Raw genomic sequence first — 8746 nt, 5'->3', positions numbered from 1 at the left:
AGCAAAAGTAGAGCTCGATTGACTCAAGCTAGGTTGCTCCAAAATTGCAAGTAAAGACATGGATGGATAGAGCATAACAAGATTAACAAAACTCCTTTACTGATCATCCTCAAAAGAGGCACGGATCATTAGGAAACAGCAAGAACATATGGCATCATGAACTAAATAAACCCAAACTTAGTGAAAACTACTAAGTCCCTGAAAACAGATTTATCGGGTGCCTCTTTTTGCAAGATTGCACAAGTCACCACACACATCCTAAAAATGCATGGGTTGCACCTCTGGAAAGATAACAAAATGCTTAACAAAACATATGAAGGACTCATAGGCACATCATGCACACATTAATCATGGCAAAAATGACAAAAGTCTAAGATGAGCTAGCAGATCTGACAATTAACTCACGAAGCCTCCTTCTAGCAGCATTTCGGGCATCAAGACGAACTCAACTGAAAATGATGTAACGGAATGAAATGATGTACTCGTCGAGGCGAACGTTTTGATATACTATATGTCCAAATCGGAGCTACGGATGCGGAGATATGGCAGGTCAAAGTATGCACAAAAAATTAGGGTTAGGGACGAAAAAGTCAACCGAAAATATCTCCAGATCCAGATTTGGAATCACTGTTCACGGGCACGGACTTCGAGGTTGCCGGATTCTTCGCCGGAGTTCGTCGGGGATCGCCGGAGCTTGGAGAGGAGGAGGCCGGACGGTGGGGCCGGCCGGATCCGAGGCGCGGCGGGGTCGGTGGCGGCCGGGCGGCGGCTCGGCGGCGCGGGCTCGGCGCCGGGCGGGGCGGCGGCGAGGTGCGGCGGTCGCCGGCGTCGAGTGGCGGGGCGGCTCCGGCCACCAGGCGCGGGGACGGAGGAAAGAGGCGGCGGCGCTCGGGCAAGGAGGCGGCGGCCCGGGCGAGGCAACGCGGGGGCCGGGGATGGGCCTGGCGGGCCGGCGGCGGTGGGGCGGCTGGGTGACATGTGGCGGCGGTGGATTGGCGCGGTGGCGGAGCGGACAAAGTCCGGCGCGGCCGGACACGTCCGGTGCGCAGCGGATCCGATTTTTTTAGGGTTTCGAGAGGGGGAGATGATCCGAAAACGGGGGGGGGCTATTTATAGGCATAAGTGGAGCTAGGAGAGTCCAAATGAGGTGCGGTTTTCGGCCACGCGATCGTGATCGAACGCTCTAGGTGATGGAGTAGAGTTTGGTGGGTTTTGGGCCAAATTGGAGGGGTGTTGGGCTGCAACACACACGAGGCCTTTTCGGTCCCTCGGTTAACCGTTGGAGTATCAACCGAAGTCCAAATGATACGAAACTTGACAGGCGGTCTACCGGTAGTAAACCAAGGCCGCTTGGCAAGTCTCGGTCCAACCCGGAAATATTTAATCCCCACACACGAAAGAAATCTAGAAATGACCACCGGAGGAGAATGAAGTGCCGGAATGCAAAACGGACAACGGGGAAAATGCTCGAATGCATGAGATGAACACGTATGCAAATGCAATGCACAAGATGACATTATATGAGATGCATGAAAACGAAAACAACACACGGAGACAAAGACCCGAACCCGAGAAATAAATATAACTTAATGCTGGAAACAGCAAGAGTTGGGGTACAAATTGGGAAAGTTATATCCGGGGCGTTACATGATATGACCAAGATAAAGAACCTCATCGAGCAAAAATTCACACTTGGAGAACTTGGCATAGAATTGATGTTCTCTGAGCTTATCAAGCACCAAACGCAAGTGTTTGGCATGATCTTCCTTGTTCTTGGAGAAAACCAGAATGTCGTCGAGATAGACCAAAACGAAGTCATTGGTGTAGGCGTTGAAGATGAAGTTCATCATGCGAGAGAACGTCAGAGGCGCGTTGACGAGACCAAAAGACATGACAGTGTATTCATATGAACCAAAGCTTGTCCTGAAAGCCGTCTTGGGAATATCTTGCTCACGAATACGATTCTGATGGTAACCCATGCGGAGATCAAGCTTGGAGAATACTTGGGCACCTTTGAGTTGTTCGAACAGCTCATTGATGTTGGGAAGTGGGTATTTGTTCTTGATGGTCTTCTTGTTCAATGGACGGTAATCAACACAAAGTCGGTCTGATCCATCTTTCTTCTTCACAAAAAGAACACCACAACCCCACGGAGAAGAACTAGGCTGGATGAGACCCATTCTCTCTTGCTCATCGAGTTGTTTCTTCAGCTCCTTCAACTCTTCAGGTCCGAGCTTGTAAGGACGCTTGCACACAGGTTCCGTACCAGGCTCAAGATCAATAACGAATTCAACTGGCCGGTGCGGAGGCATTCCTGGGAGCTCTTCTGGAAAGACGTCTTGATATTCGCAAATGACTGGAATTTGCGAGATAGTATCGAGTTCACCCTTCTCATTGAGAGAAAACAGACGGATGGTATTATCCCGAGCGGCGAAGACAATAACATCCTCAGACGAATGAGTCAATTGGATCTGCCTGGCTGCACAATCAAGCTGAGCCTTGTGCTTAGAAAGCCAATCCATTCCGAGAATAAGATCAATATCTGAGTTACCAAGAACCACCGGAGAAGAGAGAAACTTGTAGTCGCCCAACGTGATAGAGATATCGGGAGCAACCAAACTCGAAGTCAAAAGCTTGCCGGGAGAAACAACTTGCATGAATTTGGGCATAATCTCAGTATCAACATTGTGCTTCGACGCAAACGGGCATGACAAGAAAGAATGCGATGCACCAGTGTCAAAAAGAACTTTTGCAGGAACATCGTTAACAGGAAGGTTACCCATGATGACATCTGACGAGTCCTCTGTCTGAGCTGCATTCATCAAGTTGACCTTGGCGTGCTTGGGGTTATGCTTGACCACAGCTGTACTTGCCGATCTCACAGGAGGAGGAGGAAGACGCCTCTGGTTGAAACACTTGTTGGCATAGTGACCCTTCTGTTGGCACTTGTTGCACATGACCTCTGAAAGCGGCCGGTGGTACGGAGCACTCGATCTTGGAGGTTGAGACGAAGTCTTGTTCTGAAAGCCAGGGTTGGGTGGGTGGGAAGAACCACTGCCACCTTTGCTCTTCTGCTGATACGGCTGACGGAACGGAGGAGAAGGAAGCCAATACTTCTGCTGCTTGACCACTTGAGTAGAGGATGCATGAGACGAACATGTATGCAAATGCAATGCACATGATGACATGATATGAGATGCATGACAACGAAAACAACACACGGAGACAAAGACCCGAATCCGAGAAAATAAATATAACTTAACGCCGGAAACGGCAAGAGTTGGAGTACAAATTGGGAAAGTTATATCCGGGGCGTTACAGTTTACTACCGGTAGACCGCCTGTCAAGTTTTGTATCATTTGGACTTCGTTTGATACTCCAACGGTTAACCGAGGGACCGAAAAGGTCTCGTGTGTGTTGCAGCCCAACACCCCTCCAATTTGGCCAAAAACCCACCTAACCCTGCTCCATCATCTAGAGCGTTCGATCACGATCGCGTGGCCGAAAACCGCACCTCATTTGGACTCTCCTAGCTCCTCCTATGCCTATTTAACCCCCCCCCCCCCCCCCGATTTTCGGATCTCCTCCTTCCCCCGAAACCCTAAATCATCTCCTCCGCCGCCGCCGGACACGTCCGGACGGACCGGACGCGTCCGCCCCGCCGCCCGCAACCACTCCGAAGGCGCCACGTGGCATCTCCGCCGCCAGCCGCCGCCGCGGCCCGGCGAGCCCGCAGCGAGCCCGCCCGGCCCATCGCCGCCCGCGCCTCCCCGCGCACCCCGCCGCCCGCCTCCCCGCTCCACGGCCCCGCGCCCCGTCGCCCGCCGCTGTCCGCCGCCTCCCCGCCGGCGCGCCATCGCCTGCCGCGCCGCCTCGCTCCGGTGCGCGCCGCCCGGGCGGCCCCGACGCCGCCGTCCGCCCCAGCCGCTCGCTCCGGCCCCGCGGAGCACTCTGGCGAGCGCCGCCACCCCGGCGAGCTCTCCCTCCTACTCCGGCGCCGCCCTGCGCAATACTCCGGCGAGCTTCGGATCCGGCCAGCTACAGTGCGCGCCGCCGCCTCGGTTCACGCGCCGGTCAAACCCTAGATCTGAGGGTTGTTTTTATTTTCTAAGTCCCTGATAATTTTCAGTCCATATGCTCCTGTTCGAGGCCCCGTAACTTTGCATCTGTAGCTCCGAATCATGCATATAGCATACCAAAATGTTTATCTCAGAGAGTACATCATTTCATCCCATTGCATCATTTTCATTTGAGATCATCTTGATGCCCGAAATGCTGTTAGAAGTGGGCTACTTGAGTTAATTGTCGGATCTACTACTTCATCTTGGACTTTTGTCATTTTTGCCATGATTAATGTGTGCATGATATGCCCATGAGTTCTACATATGTTTTGTTACGAGTTTTGTCATGTTTCCAGAGGTGCAACCCATGTATTTTTGTGATGTGTGTGGTGCCTAGTGCAAGCTTGCAAAGTGAGGCACCCGGTAACTCTGTTTTCAGGGACTTAGTAATTTCACTAAGTCCTGGGATTGTTTATCTCATGATGCCATATGTTCGTGTTGTTTCCTAGTGATCCGTGCCTCTTTTGAGGATGATCAATAAAGGAGTGTTGTTAATATTGTGATGCTCTATCCATCCATGTCTTTGTTTGCAATTATGGAGCACCCTAGCTTGAGTCAATCGAGCTCTACTTTTGCTTCGTTGTGAATCTGGGCAGATTGTCAACTCGTTTGCAATTTTGCCGGTGATGTTGTAGTTGATCCGTGCATGCTATGCTATCGTTCTTGCTATGTCTAGCTTGCATTTTGTGCCTTCTTAATGGATGTATGCTTTCCTTTCCATGAATTGCACCGTAGTGAGTGCATCGAGCTCGTAAACATGCCTACTTGAGTTATGTTTCAGCATGTGTCAGTTTTCACTAAGTCTAAAAACTGATTATATTTTTGCTATGTTCGTGTGCGTGTTAGTATATTTTCGGATCCCTTTTGGATCAAGGTCACTAAGGGACTTTTGTTAAGCTATTTGAGTAGCTCCATGCCATGTTTTACTTTTTCATGTTCAGGTCCTGTAGCATGTTGTTTTGTTGCTCCGAAGAGGGCTATATGATCTGAAATTTCAGACAAGTGTTAATTTCACAAAGTCTGAGATCTGTTTACCATTTGCGTTTTTACCATGCTTGTTTGAACCTGTTAATGGATGAATTGGCCGTAGCTCAGTGCTAGACTTTTGTTAAGAATCTTGAATGCTTCCCTGCCATGTATTTTGTTGTCTTATTTGAGTGCTGTAGCATGTTCATCTCATTGCATTTAGATGCCTACTTGCTGTAAATCGCAGACCGGGGTCATTTTTGAATCGCTTGCCATTTCCAAACCGTAACTCCGATTCCGGCGTTCTTTATATCGTTTTCAAGCGATTTCATCTCTTCTTTCCAGTGGCACACTTGGTTTTCCAAGTTGAGGCCAGGTTCATGCATTTCCTGTCATATCTTGCATTTTGCATCCCGCATCGCATCCCGCATAGCATATCATCTTTGCATTGTGTTGTTTGAGTTTGCACGTGGTTGATTGTATCCTTGTTGCTTGTTTGTCTTGTTTGGGTAGAGCCGGGAGATGAGTTTGCTAACAAGGAGCCCGTTGAGTTTGCTTTCGAGGATCCAGTCAACTCTGACAGCTTTGCAGGCAAGATGATCATACCCTCGAAATCACTATTATCTTTGCTATGCTAGTTTGCTCGCTATTTTGCTATGCCAATGCTACGATGCCTACCACTTGCTTGTCAGCCTCCCAAATTGCCATGTTAAACCTCTAACCCACCATGTCCTAGCAAACCGTTGATTGGCTATGTTACCGCTTTGCTCAGCCCCTCTTATAGCGTTGCTAGTTGCAGGTGAAGATTGAAGGCCGTTCCTTGTTGGAACATTTATTTACTTGTTGGGATATCATCATATTATCTTGTTATCTTAATGCATCTATATACTTGGTAAAGGGTGGAAGGCTCGGCCTCTCGCCTAGTGTTTTGTTCCACTCTTGCCGCCCTAGTTTCCGTCATATCGGTGTTATGTTCCCGGAGTTTGCGTTCCTTACGCGGTTGGGTTATAATGGGAACCCCTTGATAGTTCGCCTTGATTAAAGCTTTTCCAGCAATGCCCAACCTTGGTTTTACCATTTTCCACCTAGCCTTTTCCTTCCCTTGGGTTCTGCAGACTCAAGGGTCATCTTTATTTTAACCCCCCCGGGCCAGTGCTCCTCTGAGTGTTGGTCCAAACCGTCAGCCGCCGGTGGCTACCAGGGGCAACTCTGGGCTGGCCTACCGGAAGTTTAGACAATCTGAGTGTGCCCTGAGAACGAGATATGTGCAGCTCCTATCGGGATTTGTCGGCACATTCGGGCGGTGTTGCTGGTCTTGTTTTAACCTGTCGAAGTGTCTTGAATTACCGAGATGCCGAGTCTGATCGGAACGTCTTGGGAGGAGGTCTATTCCTTCGTTGACCGTGAGAACTTGTCATGGGCTAAGTTGGGACTCCCCTGCAGGGATTGAACTTTCGAAAGCCGTGCCCGCGGTTATGGGCAGATGGGAATTTGTTAATGTCCGGTTGTAGATAACTTGAACCTTAATTTAATTAAAATGAATCAACCGTGTGTGTAACCGTGATGGCCTCTTCTCGGCGGAGTCCAGGAAGTGGACACGGTGTTGGAGTAATGTTTGCGCAGGTTGCTCTCTAGTTTCTCGCTCGCGCTTTGCCTCCTCTTCTCGCTCTCTTTTGCGAATAAGATAGCCACCATATATGCTAGTCGCTTGCTGCAGCTCCACATATATTTGCCTTACCCCTACCTATAAGCTTAAATAGTCTTGATCGCGAGGGTGCGAGATTGCTGAGTCCCTGTGGCTCGCAGATTACTATTACACCAGATGCAGGTCCAGGTGATTCCGCTCCAGGTGACGCGTTCGAGCTCAAGTGGGAGTTCGACGAGGACTCTCAGCATTACTATGTTTCCTTTCCTGATGATCAGTAGTGGTGCCCTATTGGGGGTGATTGGGACCGTGTCGCATGTTGGGTTTTCTTCTATTTTGGCGCCGTAGTCGGGCCATGAGTGTTTGGATGATGCATGTTATTTATGTACTTGATTGACGTGGCGAGTGTAAGCCAACTATGTTTTCCCTTTTCATTATTTATATTACATGGGATGTTTGTGATGATTACCTGACTTGCGACATATGCCTTCAATGCGATTATGCCTCTAAGTCGTGCCTCGACACGTGGGAGATATAGTCGCATCGAGGGTGTGACAAGTTGGTAATCAGAGCCTTCCCCGACCTTAGGAGCCCCATTGTTTGATCGTTTTTAGCAGCCGAGTTGTGTCTAGAAAAATGTTTTGAGTCATTTAGGAATTATATATCGGAGAGTTTAGGAATTCTTTTTACTTCCCAGTCTCCTCATCGCTCTGGTAAGGCATCCTGACGTAGAGTTTTGACTCTTCTCTTCTCGAATTTCACTAAAAAAATTTCTTAGGATCACGTGGGTATCTTGGAATCGTTCCGATGGTTTTATGATGAGAACATTGTCTTGGTGCCTCCTGTCAGGGGTTTAGTGGAAGTGTCCCGGGGAGTTGAGCTCTGAGGTGTTGTCATCATAATTTTATCGTTACAATTCTGGAATACTTGAGTTTAGCACGCCGACATCGAAAATCTCTTTTATGTAGTTCGTTGGTGAGATAACCTCGACGCCACCCTGTACTGGGGCGGGAGTTCGGGAGTATCGCCATAACTTGTATAACGGATGCTTTTCGAAGGTTGAGGTAGATGGTTTCCGAAGGTTTCTTGGTTATGTGTTGAAGGATGGATACAGCTGGGTGTAGGATTTGCTAGTTTGGGTGAGATATTATGCTTCCCCTGTATCCCCAATACCTGATTGCATAACCGGAAGGGTTCGGGAGTTTCATAGGTGGGAATTCTTGTAGCTCTAGTTCTTCTTCCACGGATATTGGTTTGAGATTGGGATTTCTTACCAATTATTTGTTCTTGAGCCGTACCTTGTTGATTTAGTTCTCTACCTTCATTCTACGTGGCTTCGCAATTTATGGACATGTGACCATTTCAAGAGGAATACATTCGTTCATTTTGTTCGGATGTGAAGACTTTATGTTGCAATTTTCATTCCGTTGGTTTCAACTTCATTTATCCGTCCATGTGCTAATGGTGGTCAACCTCTTCAGGATGGCTCCCGCTAAGAGCACCAGTCAGAATCAAAATCAAGATCCGCCACCACCTCCACCTCCTCTGGAGGCATGGCAAGCTGTGATGGCCACAACAAATGCAAACGCACAGTTGATCATGCAAATCCTCCAAGAGCGCAATCAAGGCAGTCAAGGGAATCAAGGCAGCAATCAGAATCATTTTTCTACACTGAACCAGTTCCTTGCTAATGGGCCAAAGACGTTCAGCAATTGTGTTGAGGCATCCGATGCTGACGATTGGCTTGTGGATCTGTGTAAGCATTTTGAGTGCAGCAACGTCAGGCCTGAAGATTTCGTCAAGTTCGCTTCTTTCCAACTCAAAGATCAAGCTGCAGAATGGTTCCAGCAGTACAAGGATTCCAGAGGTGGACGTGTGATCACTTGGGATGATTTCCGTCGAGATTTCCGAGCTCATCACATCCCTCAGAGCGTGGTTGAAAGTAAGTGTGAGAAATTCCGCAACTTGAAGCAAGGTTCTTTGTCTGTTTATGACTACAACAAGTTGTTCCAGA

This window comes from Triticum urartu, chromosome 3A (assembly GCF_056163025.1).
Source record: "Triticum urartu cultivar PI428250 chromosome 3A, HENAU_Tu73, whole genome shotgun sequence".
NCBI lineage: Eukaryota > Viridiplantae > Streptophyta > Magnoliopsida > Poales > Poaceae > Triticum > Triticum urartu.
This window is presented reverse-complemented; position numbering follows the sequence as displayed.